The following is a 15585-nucleotide window of genomic DNA, read 5'->3' as shown; positions in this document are numbered from 1 at the left end:
GAAGCTGTCCAGGAGCTGGAAGAGCCTGCCCACCCACCCAGCTCAACTCAACCCTAAGTCCTGCGCAACAAATGCATTTGCCTGGTGCAATCTATATCTCACCCTGCCCTCAAGATGCAAAGGATTCTGGGAAATGTAGTTCTTAGCTTTCCAGCTTCCACAGTCCTGGTAGGTGTTCTCCAAGACTGAAGAGATGGAGATGCGCATGCCGGGTAATCCTTGGACATTGCACTTAGAAAAGGGCAGCATGGACTACATGCCATGTTGCTCTAATCTCCTACCCTGTCAGAGCAAGGGAAGTTGGCCCTGGAAACTCAGGACAGATGTGAGACACGGGGTTAGGGCCAGACTGGTGTTAGCATCTTAGCTGCTGCTCATTCTTTATCACTGGAGCTTCTGTGATCTGTCAAGATTGCTGTAAACTCATGGGATAGCGATTTTGTGACTTGTATCATGTCAAGTGTGTCTTTGACTCTTTTTATGCAAGAGGTGCCCATAGCTTGGTTTCCAAAGCTCATCTATCTTCCCTGGAGGTGTGACCTTGGGAAAGTTACTTCTTTTCTGTGTCTAGTTTTTCATCTGTAGAAAGAGCACAATTCTACTACACCCTATCCAGGACTTTTCTGGGGATTAAAGTAGATAATATTTATTAAGCCCCCAGCACTTTGGTTGGTAGAGAGTTTGCATTTAGCAAATTTTGGTTTTTGTTTATTATAATTATTGATATTGTTAACGTATCTGTCCTAAAAAATACTGGTCTATATCAATACATTACTTAAAATTCTCATACAAATACATGAGAACATGTTAAACTCTAATCAAATTTATTAATGAATGAATTAATGAACTAGCAGGAAGTTAAAAGTAGCTGATTTGAAGAATGAGTCAGGAGCAAGTCAGTAGGAAAAGGCAAGCTGAAATGAGCTGAAATAAGCTTGCTAAGTTAGATTCAAAACCACTTAATGGCCTACAGAGCAATAAAAGTATAACTTTTGGGGCCATCTTCTCCACTGGAATATAACCATTACTCCTTGCCAGTTTCTACAGGTTAAAACCCCTAACAGGGCTGCAGAATGTCTGGGCTCCTAGCCACTGTGCATTGTTAGGGAACAAAACAATGCTCCCCAGAGAATCTGATGCTCTGGGTGACTTAGGAAATCCTCTTGCAGGATATGAACAAATCAAGTGGTCATTGTATTTCCTTTCCCCAAGTTTAGGATACATCTTAATTATTAATGTGAGTATATGAAGTTCCTATCCTTCATAAGGATACAGAGGAAAAAAAAAAAAACCCTATAAGATGACTGGGTGATTTTGTTGTCTTCAAGAGGAGCCCTTGCCTTGACACTTCTGGGTTTGCACTCACCTGGAAGAGATGTGTCTGTGTGGGTGGGCATCCTGGGATCCCGGTGGAGGTCACCCCTTGGCAGAGTGATACCGTTTGGTTCTGATGAAACCCTAGTTTTTTAAAAATAAAAAATAAATGTGACAGAGAAAAAAAATAAATTTAAATAATTAACATATAGTGAATTATTAGTTTCAGAGGTAGAATTTAGTTATTCATCAGTTACATAAGTGCCCTCCTTAATGCCCATCACTCAGTTACCCATTTTCCCATCCTCCTCCCCTCTAGCAACCCTCAGTTTGTTTCCTATAGTTAAGAGTGTCTTATGGTTTGTCTCCCTCTTTGATTTTATCATGTTTTATTTTTCCCTCCCTTCTCCTATGATCCTCTCTTTTGTTTCTTAACTTCCACATATAAGTGAAAAACAAATAATTGTCTTTCTCTGATTGACTTGTTTCACTTAGCATAATGCCCTCTAGTTCCATCCATGTCATTGCAAATGGTAAGATTTCATTTTCTGATGGCTGAGTAATATTCCATTCTATATATGCACCATGTCTTTTTTATCCATTCATCTGTTGATGGAAATCTGGGCTCTATCCATAGTTAGGCTATTGTGGACATTGATGCTATAAATGTTGGGGTGCAGATGCCCCTTCAGATCACTACATTTATATCCTTTGCCTAGTAATGTAATTGCTGGGTCTTAGGGTAGCCCTATTTTTAACTTTTTGAGGAACCTCCATACTGTTTTCTAGAGTGGCTGTACCAGCTTACATTCCCACCAACAGTTTAAGAGGGTTCCCCTTTCTCCACGTAGATAATATTCAACGTGGAGAATATTATTCTCCGTGAATAATATTCATCCTCATCAACAGTTGTTGTTTCCTGACTTGTTAATTTTAGCAATTCTGACTGGTGTGAAGTGGTATCTCATTGTGGTTTTGATGTGTATTTGGCTGATGCTGTGTGATGTTGAGCATTTTTTCTTATGTCTCTTGAAGCCCTAGTTTTGATGGATCAGGGAAGCAAGGATGTCAGAGTTGCTGGTTCTGGCCACTCTGCTGTGAAAGAAAGTCTGGCAGATGATGGAGGTAGGTTCAAGTTTCTTCTTCTCTGGTCAATTTTCCAACCCAGCTGAGCCTGTTCATGGCACCCTAGGGCCACTTGAATGTGCTTTGGAGAATTTGAATATGTTTATTATACATACACATACAACACATTGCCAAACACACGGTGTAAAAGCTCCGCAGTAACTACCGCAGCTCCCAGTCCACAGGGGCCTGGATGCTCCGGGCGGTGGGGACACTGATCTGCACAGCTTGGGGGCGCCGGGCAGCAGGAGCGTCCTTGCTGTCCTGGGCCCTCCCGGCCTCCACCTGTCCCCGGGGGAGCGCAAGATCCTGGGCTGTGTCCCCTGGGGCCCCGGGATCTGGGGCCTGCACTGCTGGAATCGCGCTCCCGGGCCGGGGCTCCTGAAGGCAGCAGGGCGCAGCCCCCTCCGCCCAGAGCCCCCTCCGTCCACACTCCAGCGCTTTACCGAGCTCGGCCCGCAGGGTGTGGGGCGCTCTCCCCGGGGTGCACCAACTGTTAGTGACCCGGGGAGACTGGAGGCTCCACTGCCCCTCCTGCGATTCTGGCCGATTTCCCTGCTGAGCACCTTTCCATCCGCGAAGAATGCAGTGCAGATTTTTTAAAATTCCTGCTTCCCTGGGGCTGGGCTTTTCCTTTCACCGCGGGCCTTAGCCTGGCTCCTCCTGGGGCCCCTCCCCCACTTGATTCTTTTTTATTTTTTTCCTCTTTCCTACCTTGTTAGAAGCAAAAACCCTTCTCTCTGTAGCGTTCCGGCTGTTCTCTCTTTAAATCTCAGGTCAGATTCGTAGGTGTTCAGGGTGATTTGAAAGTTATCTAGGAAAAAAAAAAAGAAAGTTATCTAGGTAAGTTGGGGGGGCCAGGTGAGTTGAGGACCCTACTCCTCTGCCATCTTGCCTGCCTCCCAATTTTTGCTGTTATCACGTTAACACCTGTTAACACTTCTGCCGAGTTATCATTATTATTCTTTAAATGCCCTGGGCTTTTTAGCTAAAGACACTTATTTCATAAGGGAAATGTACATACATCATGAAACACCAGAATTCGCTTTTCAAAAATAGTAGGGTAACTGTAAAAATAAACTTCGTGAATATAAAATGCTGTTTTTATTTGCAGCAAATACTAGCTTTTACCTGAGAGCAGTTTTTGTTGCTGTTTTTCTTTCTTTTTTCTTCCCTCCGTACCACCCCTGCTTTTTCTCTCTCTCCTTTCCCCTTCTCTTGTTAAGGGGAGAGGTCAGCATGGTTAGAGAGAGCTGTTGAGGTTTTCTCCTGGTCACTCAAGCTCTCTCTGCATGGGAGTCTAGGGCGGATGTTATTTAGAGCAGCATCTGGGCATGGCTTCCCCACTTCACTCTTTTCTGAGCCTTTCTTGTCTCACTCTGAGGAACCCAGACCCACATGTAGCAAGAGGAGAACACTTCCTAAGTCCCTTGTGTCTCCCTCTCCTCCTCGCCACCTCCTCATACCACTTTGGGACAGTCTGATTTTAACTTGAGTGGGAGCTGCTTGTCTCAATTTGTCCTGGTAAAAGCAAATCAAGTGTATAGTCTTTATTTTTCAAGTTGGAAACTTGATTTTCTGTGGACATTTGCAATGTATAGGGACCATTCTCCTTCAAAACAGAAGCCACCAGCGATGGCACTCCTGTCACGCACGTGTTAGACTTTGAACTTAGCGCTTTACATTTGTTGTTTTGCTAACTCATCTCAATAATTGATGGGGGAAAGTATCAACTCCTTTTAATGGATGGGAAAGCTGAGATTTGGGAAGTTTAAGCCTTCTCCAAGGGAGCACATCTTGTAGGAATCAGTTTAGATTGATACCCCGGACCCTTTAATTCCCAAAGGCTGTTTTCTCTCTATAAACCTGGTGGATTCTAAAACTGTTGAGCTCCACAAAGAGTGGTAGAGTGTGCTACTATTTAGCTACCTTGGCCCCATTTCCAGTCATTGGTGGGGTGGGTGGGGAGTTCAGATATTTGACTTTTTTTTTTTTTTAAAGAGTTTATTTGAGAGCTCCTGAGCAAGGAGCTTGATGGGGGGGCTGGATCCCAGGACCCTGGGATCATAGCCTGAGCCGAAGGCAGAGGCTTAACCAATTGAGCAACCAAGGCACCCCAGATATTTGACTCTAACAGAGATATTCTGCATAGATACTGCACAGATATCCTGATGCCTGTTCAGGGGTGCTGGCCAGTAAACCATACCTTGCTCCCTCCTTCCAGGAACATATATGTGGCCACTTGATCTCCGGGTTAGCTTTTTTGAAAAGTAAAATGAGTTCTTCATATCGCTGATTTCTAAATGAAATTTTGAAGTGAAATTTAGATTGGAGCAGAAATAACATTTGAACGAACCAATTCTTCTCCTCTTGAAAATGTCTGGCAAATGTCTGTATCAATTTTTTAATAAAAGTTTCCCCATAGAATATACTGCTGTCAGTATTCATAGAGCCAAGCAAAAAAATTTCACACATCTCCATTAATGTCCTGAATGATGACCCTGAAATCATTAGAGAAAGTCTGGACTATTATTCATCACAATGTTAGACTATGTGCATTAAAAAAAAAAAAAAAAAAAAAAAAGAGAGGGATCCCTGGGTGGCGCAGCAGTTTAGCGCCTGCCTTTGGCCCAGGGCGCGATCCTGGAGACCCGGGATGGAATCCCACGTCGGGCTCCCCGCCGGTGCATGGAGCCTGCTTCTCCCTCTGCCTGTGTCTCTGCCTCTCTCTCTCTCTCTCTCTCTCTCTCTCTCTCTCTCTCACTGTGTGCCTATCATAAATAAATAAAATAAAAAATAAAAATTTAAAAAAAAAGAGAAGAAAGAAAAATAAGAAAGAGAAAAAAGAAGGGGCGTCAATATGGCTCAGCTGGTTCAACATCTGACTCTTGATTCTGGGTAGGTCGTGAACCCAGGGTTCTGGATTGGAGCCCCTGGAGGGCTCCCAGCTCAGTGGGGAGTCTGCTTCTCCCTCTCTCTCAGCCCCTCCCTGCTCATGCTCTCTCTCTGTCTCATATAAATAAAATTTTTAAAAAGAGAGAAAAAACATAAAAAGACAATGACTGAACAACAAAGACATGCAACTTACTTAGATGATCATCAGTTGCATTTCCTCTTCCAGTGCACACAGGAGGTCTGAACTTCCCAGCATCCTTACGGTTGGACCAGGGTCACATGATGCGGCTCCAGCCAATGGGATGAGGCCAGGAATGGCCATACTTTGCATTTCCTACGGCATGCACTTCCCAGCTTCCCTTGCTGTTAGACCACGGTCACATGATGCGGCTCTAGCCAATGGGATGAAGCCAGGAGGAGTGGTGTGTGCCACCTTCAGTCAGGGCTGTGGTTTGCACTTCCTACGGCAGGGACTTCCCAGCTTCCTTTGCTGTTGGAAGAGGGTCACATGATGTGATTCTGGCCAATGGGATGAGGCCTGAACGTGACCTCGGTGGCTCCCACTTCCCCTTCTTGGTGACCTCAGTGGTATCAAGATGACATCAGAGAGGAGCCTAGAGTTCTGAGTCACCGCCTGGAGGAGACCCGCACGGGCCACCTGCTGCTGCAGACTGCGGCCTGAGAGGGATAGTAACGTCATTATGAGAGACGCTGATGCTGTTGCGGTTAGGCTGGCCGCCCTGCCGGGCCCACGCAGCCCGAGGGTCCGGCCCACCGGGACACACGCCTTGCCAACCATCGTTATGCGCGGGGCTGCCTTTTTGTTTTGAATCGTCGATGTTTATGTAGCACTTACTAGGCGAGCGCTGTGGTCTAGGCTTTCTTACCTCGTGTTATGTGGTCCCGGGACAGCTGGCGGAGGCGCGGGCCTTCGTGGCTCTGGCTTCAGACCAGGTGGGTCTACACTGGCAGGGAGTGCGGGCGCTGCAGCACAGGGCATCTTCCGACCCGTGGGCCACCCAGGCCTGTGCACCTCCCTGTGCAAAGGTGAGAAAGGACGCGATGTCTGATGGAAGGGATCTGGAGAGCGCAGGCTATAGAATTTCTTTTTTTTTTTTTCTTTCATGATTGTATTTATCCACGAGAGACACAGAGATAGGCAGAGACATAGGCAGAGGGAGAAGCAGGCTCCATGCAGGGTATGGGATCCCAGGACCTCGGGATCAGGACCTGAACCAAAGGCAGATGCTCAACCACTGAGCCACCCAGGTGCCCCTGGTCCTATAATCTCTTGTTGTGGCATCTGCTTTGGGGATCCGAGTGTGACCGTATTGTCTCAGGCCTCACTCCTGGGCCAGATCACTCTGAAATCTATGTCTCCTCTCAGCCATCTTACACTTGATTTTTCCCAGTGAAGATCCAGCTCGTGTGCAAAGCCTCTCTCTTTTCCTGACGTCCTTTCATCTTATTTCACATCTGGACCCAGTGAAGCAGAATTTCAGGTCTTGAGTTGGCCTGATCGATACACCATATCACCTTGATCTAAAAATGGCTTCTAAGGGCATTTCCAGTTGAATGACCTCATTTTCAGTGATAGGCTAGCCCTACCATTGGGTAAGGTCTCTTCTAGTTGCGCACAATTGATTTCCCTTTTCAGGTTGTCTTGACTTAAAAATTTAACCTCCCAAGCTCAAATTTGTGAACGGTATCTTTATCCCCTCTGATCCAGAAGCACCAAATGCAGCTGGGATTTCCTCGTGTGGAATGGTTCTAGTCATGGTGATCCCACCAGCTCTCCGGAGGCTCCTTCCTTATTGAAAGGGGCTTGAGCAACCTTAAAAAGCTGGAAAACAGACACATTTGGAAATTGCCTGGGAGTATCAGAGCTCTGACAGATGCCTGACTTCTGCTCTACATATGAGAAATTTTCAACTTCTGAGGATTCGAGAGTGCACCTGCAGACCCCAGAAGGGAGTCTTGCTTTTTGGAAAATGGTAATAGCTCTGAAATGGCCAACGGCACTGTTTCTGAGCTCCCAGGCTAGCTGTGCTGTTGCCCATTGATCCTGTTGGAGGCCATTAGCAGTGCTGACCACCTGGTCCCAGACACCTGTAATGAATATTTATGGAGCCAGTGGCTGGGAGGAAGATGAGCTCTTCTTTCCTTACCAGGCAAGACCTGCTGTGGGTGTGATGCTCTAGATTCCTAACCAGCCCCTGTCCCCATCAGGCAGGAGCCCACCTTGTTTACCTTAAGGTCAATCTGCACAGGGAGGAAGTTCTTGGCAAATGTGGCACAGTCAGAAAGGAGGTGTCATCTTTTCAAGTCTTCAGACAGAAACATAAAGCAGGTGTTTTGCAAGGGGAGCCTTCATACCTGGTGGGTGCATCAGGTTCTGCAGGGGAGAATCTGGGGTCCACACAAGCATCTGCACCTCAGAGTGAGTGTGTATGTGTGTGTATGTGGGTGTGGACAAGGTGTACATGGGTGTTTGTGAGAATCCAATGGGAAACCATACAGTAGCCATCACAGAGAACTGGAACTGCATTGTAGAATAAGGAGGTAAAAGAAAGTCATGGGTCAGCCTGTGGGGAAAGACCCTGTCCCCACTGGATTCTCCAAGCAGAGTGCACCAGGAAAGTAAATGGAAGCTCAGGGAGGTCAGGTGACTTGCCCAAGGCCACAGGGCTTTTAAGTGGAGGGTGCCAACTGAAAGAGGCTTTATGGAGAACCGACAAGCTCTCTGGGAGTCAAGGACAATGAAACCGACATCAGCTTAAGTGAAGGTGGGAGAAACCCCAGAAGGAAGCATTCCTTGACATAAAGGTTTTTCCAGGGCCCTCCAGTCACCTTTCAGAGTCTAAGACTCTCTTGCTCCTGGATTCCAGCATATTTTCATTAAAAAAATGCTTAGAGAAAAACTGAGGGATATTATGTTTCCTGGTTTTGGAGTTTTTATCTTTGACCTCATAATGAATTTTTAAATAAGACATCTTGTCTCTGACCCTGATGAAAAATGGAAGGAAATGAATAAGTGAATACTTTGTTCCTACAGATACTCTTGGCTGTTTTCAGATCTCCCCTCCAAAACTGCTCACCAGGTTAACCATATTCAGATTCAGACAAAGATGTGTTCTTTTTTTTTTTTTTTTAAATTTTTTTTTTAAATTTTATTTATTTATGATAGTCATACAGAGAGAGAGAGAGAGGCAGAGACACAGGCAGAGGGAGAAGCAGGCTCTATGCACCGGGAGCCTGATGTGGGACTCGATCCCGGGTCTCCAGGATCGCGCCCTGGGCCAAAGGCAGGCGCCAAACCGCTGCGCCACCCAGGGATCCCCCAAAGATGTGTTCTTAATAACCACAGTAATTTTCATCCAGCATTGGCAAGTTTACAGAGATACCACCCCCTGATCCTTCCCGAGGGGCTTAAATGATGGAACACACAATCTGGAGTGAACATTTTGGTTTTCACTTCTTGTTCTGCCACTTAGTGAGTGTCTTGAGCAGGCCCTGAAAGTGGAGGGAAAATCTGGGTGTCTTACCTCACAGAACTCTTGTGAAAATAGAGAAGGAAGGTCTGGTGGGGGAGGTGTTAGATTTCACCTTTTGTTTCTGACCCATTCATCCCCCACCTAGCACTGAGCACAGAGTAGGCATTTGACCCATAGTCCCTTGTTCATCTCTTCGACCTATCTTCACTGAGGGGTTCCTGTGTGTCAGGAATGGTTCTAAGTGCTTGGGACACATTGGTGAACAAAAGAGACAAAAATTTACACAAGACACCAATGAATGATATACTAGATTAGAAGATGATAGTGCCATGCAGAAATGTAAAACTTAGGAATATTGATGCCAGGATTAAAGGGGCAGAGAGCTGTAAAAAAACAGGGTAGCTATGCTAGGGCCCCAGAAGAAGATGGCATTTGAGCAAATACTTGAAAGAGGTGAGGGAATCGGTTGCAGGTCTGGGGAAGAGTATTCCAGGCAGAGACAGCAGTGATTGCAGTGAACCCGGGTGGACACCGACTGCTCTGTCCAGGGAATAGAAAGGAGGTGGTTGGAGTGAGTCAGAGCTATGGAGAGCAGATCATGTGGGCCTGGGGGTGGACAGGATAGGGATGTTTATTTTACTCTGGGTGAAATAGGAATGACTTCCTGAATGTGGTAAACATCACTCCAGTGGATGAATTAAGGACTCACTGCAGGGGTCTTAGGGCAGAAGCTGGGGAGATCAGGTTGGAGGCCACTACAGGTATGAGATGATGGGGTAGAGGTGGGGGAAGAGCTTGGATTCTGGATCTGTCTTGAGGGCAGGGCCAGCAGGATTGGCAGATAGATCTGGTATTAGGCACAGAAAAAAGAGAGGAATCCAGTGGGAGGATGAACTAACTTGCCATCAGCAGAGACAGAGAGATCTAAGGTAGAGCAGGTTTGGGCAGAAGTCTTCCCCTATGAGCTTTACATGTTTCATCTCATCTAAAGCTCATATTCTTGTGCATAGACAAGGAGACCAGTCCAGAGAGACCAAGCAAGGGTCCTGAGGTTGTATAACTGGGGTGTAGCTGAGGTTCAAAGGCAGGCGGAGCCACGGGTGGCCACTTCTTTTGCCTGATTCTGTAGAATGAAGGCATGAAACCTGATGCCTGCTTGGTGGGGGTGTGCTGACCCTGCCCAGAGAGTCTGTATGGGGAGGAGTGGTCAGCCCCGAAGGGCACCACTACACACTCCTTCTATGGGAAGGGCACAGAGGGAGTCAGGAGCCTCAGGTTACTGATTTTAGATTCTGGACTTAAATTACATAATTTGTACTTTGTGCAACAAATACTGAGCACCTACTGGGTGTCTGGTCACATGCTGACTATTGGTGATACACGAATAATTCCTCGTCTTTGGAGCAGAGTGCTCAGCAAGATGTGGATAAGGTTGCTTGCTGCTTTTGTAGGTTAGGTTTTCCCAGTCCCCTCAATTGGCATCCTAGACATGGGTCTGGAAATGAATTCGTATTCTTTAGCTGAGTGTAATATGTGCTTTGTGTTGGTGTGTGAGCACGTGTATGTGTGTGCATTTGAATGTGTGTGTTTGGGCCTATTCTGTGCCTGTGTGCATCTCAGTGTGTGGGAGAATGTGTGTGTGCCTCTGTCTCCGTGTGTGTGTTTGTATGTGGGTGTGCACACTGTTCTGTGCTTGTGTCTATGTGTGTACATGTGTATGTGACTGTATGCATGTGTGAGGTGTGTGTCTCCACTAGTGTCTGTGTCTCTCCGTGTGCTGTGCATGGGCTATGTGCATGCATACTCATGTTCTCTGATCTGAGAGGCCTTATCCTATGCGGATTCCTGGGGGGGGGGTAGGTCCTTGCCCCTCCTCACCTTCCTTTAGCGCCTTCTGTCTCTTCTGTTTGTAGGTTTCCCATCACACTTTTTATCCCTTTTCCAGACATTCCCACCTCCGCTTAGACCCCAGTCACTGTTGCCATACCTCTTTTCTCTACACCTGGAGGCCATTTTCAGCTTCCTTTTTCCCCCAAGGATTGTGTTTCCTGCTAAGGCCATGTGCATTTTCTGAGTAGCAGGAGGTTCTCTGGGGGCTGCACCTCTCTTTAGCAGCTTGAACCTTCCTCATTTAAAAATTGTCCATCTAAATGGATTCATCCAAGAGAAAACTTAACAGGTAGAAACAAATCTCTTTGTCCTTTATGATAATAAAGGAGCCGCTAAATTAATTATGCCAACTTTCATTTTATTAAGTATGGCATTCCTTCTGATTTAAGAATATTTTTACCTCTCCAAATGCTTTTAAGAAGGTTGTGGCAAGAATAAGTCTATTCATCTCTGCAGTATTTTTGGTTGCTTTTCATAAATTGTCTAGATTGCATTTTAAGGGGGTGGAAGTTGAATCTAGTCTTGTAAAAAAATTGTTGAAGCCAATTAGCTGCTGAAGTGTTTAATTATGAGAGAAGCACTCAGACCGACAACCGAGTGGAGCCTTCCTGAAGCTTTCAACACAGTTCTACTGACTCTTTCCTTATTTTCTTCCCCATTTGTGTTTTCCAAAGAGCCAGCTTCTCTTACAAACCTGGTGTTCAGACCTGCACCATTGCTGAGGTGCATGGGGGTGTGAGTGATGCTCTGTTACCAGTATACTAGTGAGGGATCAGTAGCCTTTTTGCTCCATGGAGCTCTCTCCAGCCTTGGGATGACCACCTAGGTAGAGGGTAGAGGAATGATTTTTAGAGAGAGGCTCAGTGGGATCTCGTCTTCTTCACTGTTCCAGTTCTTATCACTAACTGTCACGGTTGTGAGGTGAAGCTTAAGGAAGAAATCACTGGATAAACAAACAAACAAAAAAGTGTATTGATAGGTCTTTGTTGAGTATCAGGAGATACAATGCTGATTTTTTACCAGAAGGTAGTTCCTGATGAGTCATGACCCGGCTACACGATTACAGTCCTAAAATTAGAGATGCCCGAGAATTCCCATCTGTTTGACACCCCACCTGTTTCCTATTTTGACTCTTACCTTAAAGCAGGTGTTAGCAAACTACAGCCCACAGACAAAATCTGCCTGCTTGTGTAAAGTTTTGTTGTAACATAGCTGCACCCATTTATTTATTACACATTGTCCTTGGCTCTTTGGATTTGAGTAGTTTCAACAGAGGGGTTACAATTTGCCAGGACAAAATACTTACAACTGGTTCTTTAAGAAAACTTTTGCTGACTTCTGTTTAAAGAATTAAATATGAAAAAATATCTAGTCCAGATTTGATTTACTCTTTTTTTTTATTTTCCTGTAAGAAAATGGATGGGAAGACTACAATTTTCTCCCCAGAGGGAACACCGTGGATTCAGATCCTGTGCTCTGTCCACGGTGCTGGACATACTTGACCTTCACTTGTCAAAACCATTGTATGTTACAAAAAACCAACCAACCAACCAAACAAACAAACAAAAAAAACCCAAAACGATTTCTAGGTGGGTGAATACATAGGAGGACACACCACTTACGCTCCTTGTCCCTCCAGCCTTCTTGAAGTGAATAGGCGGAGGTGCCTCTTGTCGAGGGAGGATTCCATATGCCTTTGCTTTTTAATGAAGAGAAATGGCTTTATGAGTGTTTGCACAGCTAGAAGATATTATATTAGTGATGAAAGGAGGTTCCAGTCCTGGCATATATATAAATTATGTTTTCTCTAAGTGCCTGAAGGTCAATCAAAGTATGTTTATGCTTTCATTGTTGCACTGTGACAGTGAGGTATAATATTTAGACAGCATGGTAGCATTTATGTTCTAAATGTGGACATAAACTTCTTGTTTTACTCTGGAACTAAAATCGATAATGAAACAGAGCAGCATTACATCAAATCAATTCTGAAAGGCTCTTGAAGCCAATCCAAATTGCAGAAAGAGAGATGAAGGTAGTCAAAATATTTAGGCCAACTAATTTTGCAAAGTTTGCAAGAGGATGAAGCTCGTGAAAAATAAGAGTAATTTTAAGCTTGTATCAATAATTCTGGTCCCTTAAAATCAACTACTTTTTTTTTTTTTTTTTGCCAGGATGGTTTCTTGAATGGGATATCACTAAGTCTGCTTATTTTTACAGTCCTGCAAAGTTCGAACCCGACGAAAGCTAAAGAGGCAAACTGAAGGATACCTATGTTGATTTTTTTTCCTATGTTGATTTTTAAAAAGGTTTAATTTATTTGCTTGAGAGAGAAAGAGAGAGAGAGAGAGAGAGAGAGAGTGTGTGTGTGTGTGTGTGTGTGCATGCACGCACAAGCAGGGAGAAGGGGCAGAGGTAGAGGGAGAAGCAGATCCTCCCTGAGCACAGAGCCCAACACAGAGCTCCATCCTAGGACTCTGGGATCATGACCTGAGCTGAAGGCACATGCCTAACCAACTGATCCACCTAGGTGCTCCAACCTATATTGAGAAAAAAAAAAAAAAAACGAGAAGTGGGGGGGGGGGGCAGGGACACAGGCAGAGGGAGAAGCAGGCTCCATGCAGGGAGCCCGACGTGGGACTCGATCCTCGATCCCGGGTCTCCAGGATCACGCCCTGGGCTGAAGGCAGCGCGAAACCACTGAGCCACCTGGGCCACCCCCATATTGATTTGTTGTTAAAGTATATACAAAAGTTTGATTGCCTAGCCTCAGAGTTAAAAAAAAATCTATGCAGAGCAATATTAGATGCTTCTTTTCCTTATTTCCTTAATTTATTGCTGTATTCCTAGGGGAAAATTGTGATTTGGCATTATTCAACTTCGTCATCACCTAGAATCATTCAGTCAACTGCTGTGCCAAGGTCAAGTGGGAATCCATGCTGACACTGGTAAGAGGGTCCCATCTGAAGGACCAAAATGCTACAGTGGAGGTTGTGTGTGGAGGGACAAGAAGGGATCCCAGTGAGGGCAAAGTCTGCAGGGTCTCCAGCTGGTGACAGGATGAGGTTTCTGAGCACATCTTAACATTTGCCTAATAATTTGCCTCCAGGGAGAGCTGGCTTTTCCAAATACTGTGATAACCTTGTAAGAACTGAATCAAACAGGAGGAACAAAGTAGGAATATCCCAAACAACTATTTTATTGCTAAGATATGTAAAAAAAAAGTCTTCATGTTTTTCTGAAAACATAAAAGTCTTACATTTTTGCCACTATTTAAAAATGCCCCCTGGAGCCTTCTGTATCTTGAGTTTCAAAGAACACAGAGCGGGTTGACAAGTCTGCATTTGGGGGATTTTCCTACAATGACCAGGTGCTGTGTGAGGTTCTAGTCTGCATGCAAAACCCTTTGGGAAAGAATCACTTCTGAGTGAACAACAAAAAAATGGACAGATGGATGAAAGAGTGGAAGGATGGATAGGTAAATGGGTGGATAGATGGAAAGGAGGGGAAAGCTGTGTGGGTGGATGGGTGGCAAGAAGAAACGACTTCTTTGGTGGACTATAGTAACCATAGGATACCCCCAGGGTCTGGCAAAGAACCTGGAAGCCCCCAACTCTTGCCCCTCCCATCATTTCTCTTTTGCTCTGAGGAAGTACTTGCCAGGGTGGGGGAAGTTCAGGTGTTAAGCATCTTGATAGGCATTGACTTCTGTCTGAGGAGGAAAATCATGTTTTTTTCTGTCTCTCTTTCTCTCTCTGCTCACTGGGGGCTCCAGCAGAGAATGTAGGCTTCTGAATGAGACTCATTCAGCCTCTCTTAAATTGTTTATGTCTGACCCAATGGGCTTGACATTTTCAGGCGTATCATGTGATGCTAGCTGATGTCTAAATGCATGGCACTGATGAGAGTGGTTCACTGGGGAGAGGCCAGAGACTTGGTGGCATTTTGTTGTGGCAGATGAGAGACATTATAAAATGTTAAGATATTTTTAGGGAGGGGAGGTTTTAGCTTGTTGCCCTAATTAATGTGTAGTTCCTTGGCCAAGGAGGTGGTGTGTGTGTGTGTGTGTGTGTGTGTGTGTGTGTGAGCATTCACAGTGGTTGGGGGCAGAGGAAGGCTAAGTGTTCAGAGGTCAGAGGCTCAATCGATACAGTGGGTGTTTCCTTCTGGTGAGGCTTGGTTCTGGCCGGTGGGGTGTGGGGTAACCTGTCTGTACCCTGAGAAATGGGTGGGAGCCCTGGGTTGAGGATGGTGCGATACTTCTGGTTCACGCAGCTGAGAACCGAAGGGCAAATACCTCAGTAACCATAATGCAGGAACTTGGAATCTGTTTTTGAGAAGATGTATTCAGGGGTTCAGGGAAGCATAGCTCAGCTTTATTGGGGACCAGAAACAATAGAAACAATGCATTTATGAGGTATTTTTGAGTTTCAGTTGCCTTCCCTCCAGCCCTGTAAAGTCAGGGGAAAGACACTGCTGGCCCCTTTGCCTATGCATAATGAGATGATTACAAGGATCATGAAGACGGTGATGATGGGGCCATGTTCCAGGGACTCTGTTAAACCACCATACCTCATTGCATTTGTTCTTCAGGGTAATTCTTTGATTTTATAGCTGGAAAGCTGAGGCTCAGACAGAGTTTATTTCTTACTTTCTAACTTTACAAATACTAGTGCGTCCATCCTCACATCAACCCTGTGAGATAGGTATCATCATTGGTGTCATTCTCAACTCACAGATGAGAAAGTTGGGGCACAGAGAAGGTAGGTAACTCACCTTAGGCCACACAGCTATTAAGTGGCCGTGGTTGGATTCAAACCTAGGGTCTGAGCCGTTCAGGGCCAGATGGTGCTCCCCTATCGTGAGTAGG

Source organism: Vulpes lagopus, chromosome 10 (genome assembly GCF_018345385.1).
Source record: "Vulpes lagopus strain Blue_001 chromosome 10, ASM1834538v1, whole genome shotgun sequence".
Classification (NCBI taxonomy): Eukaryota; Metazoa; Chordata; class Mammalia; order Carnivora; family Canidae; genus Vulpes; species Vulpes lagopus.
This window is presented reverse-complemented; position numbering follows the sequence as displayed.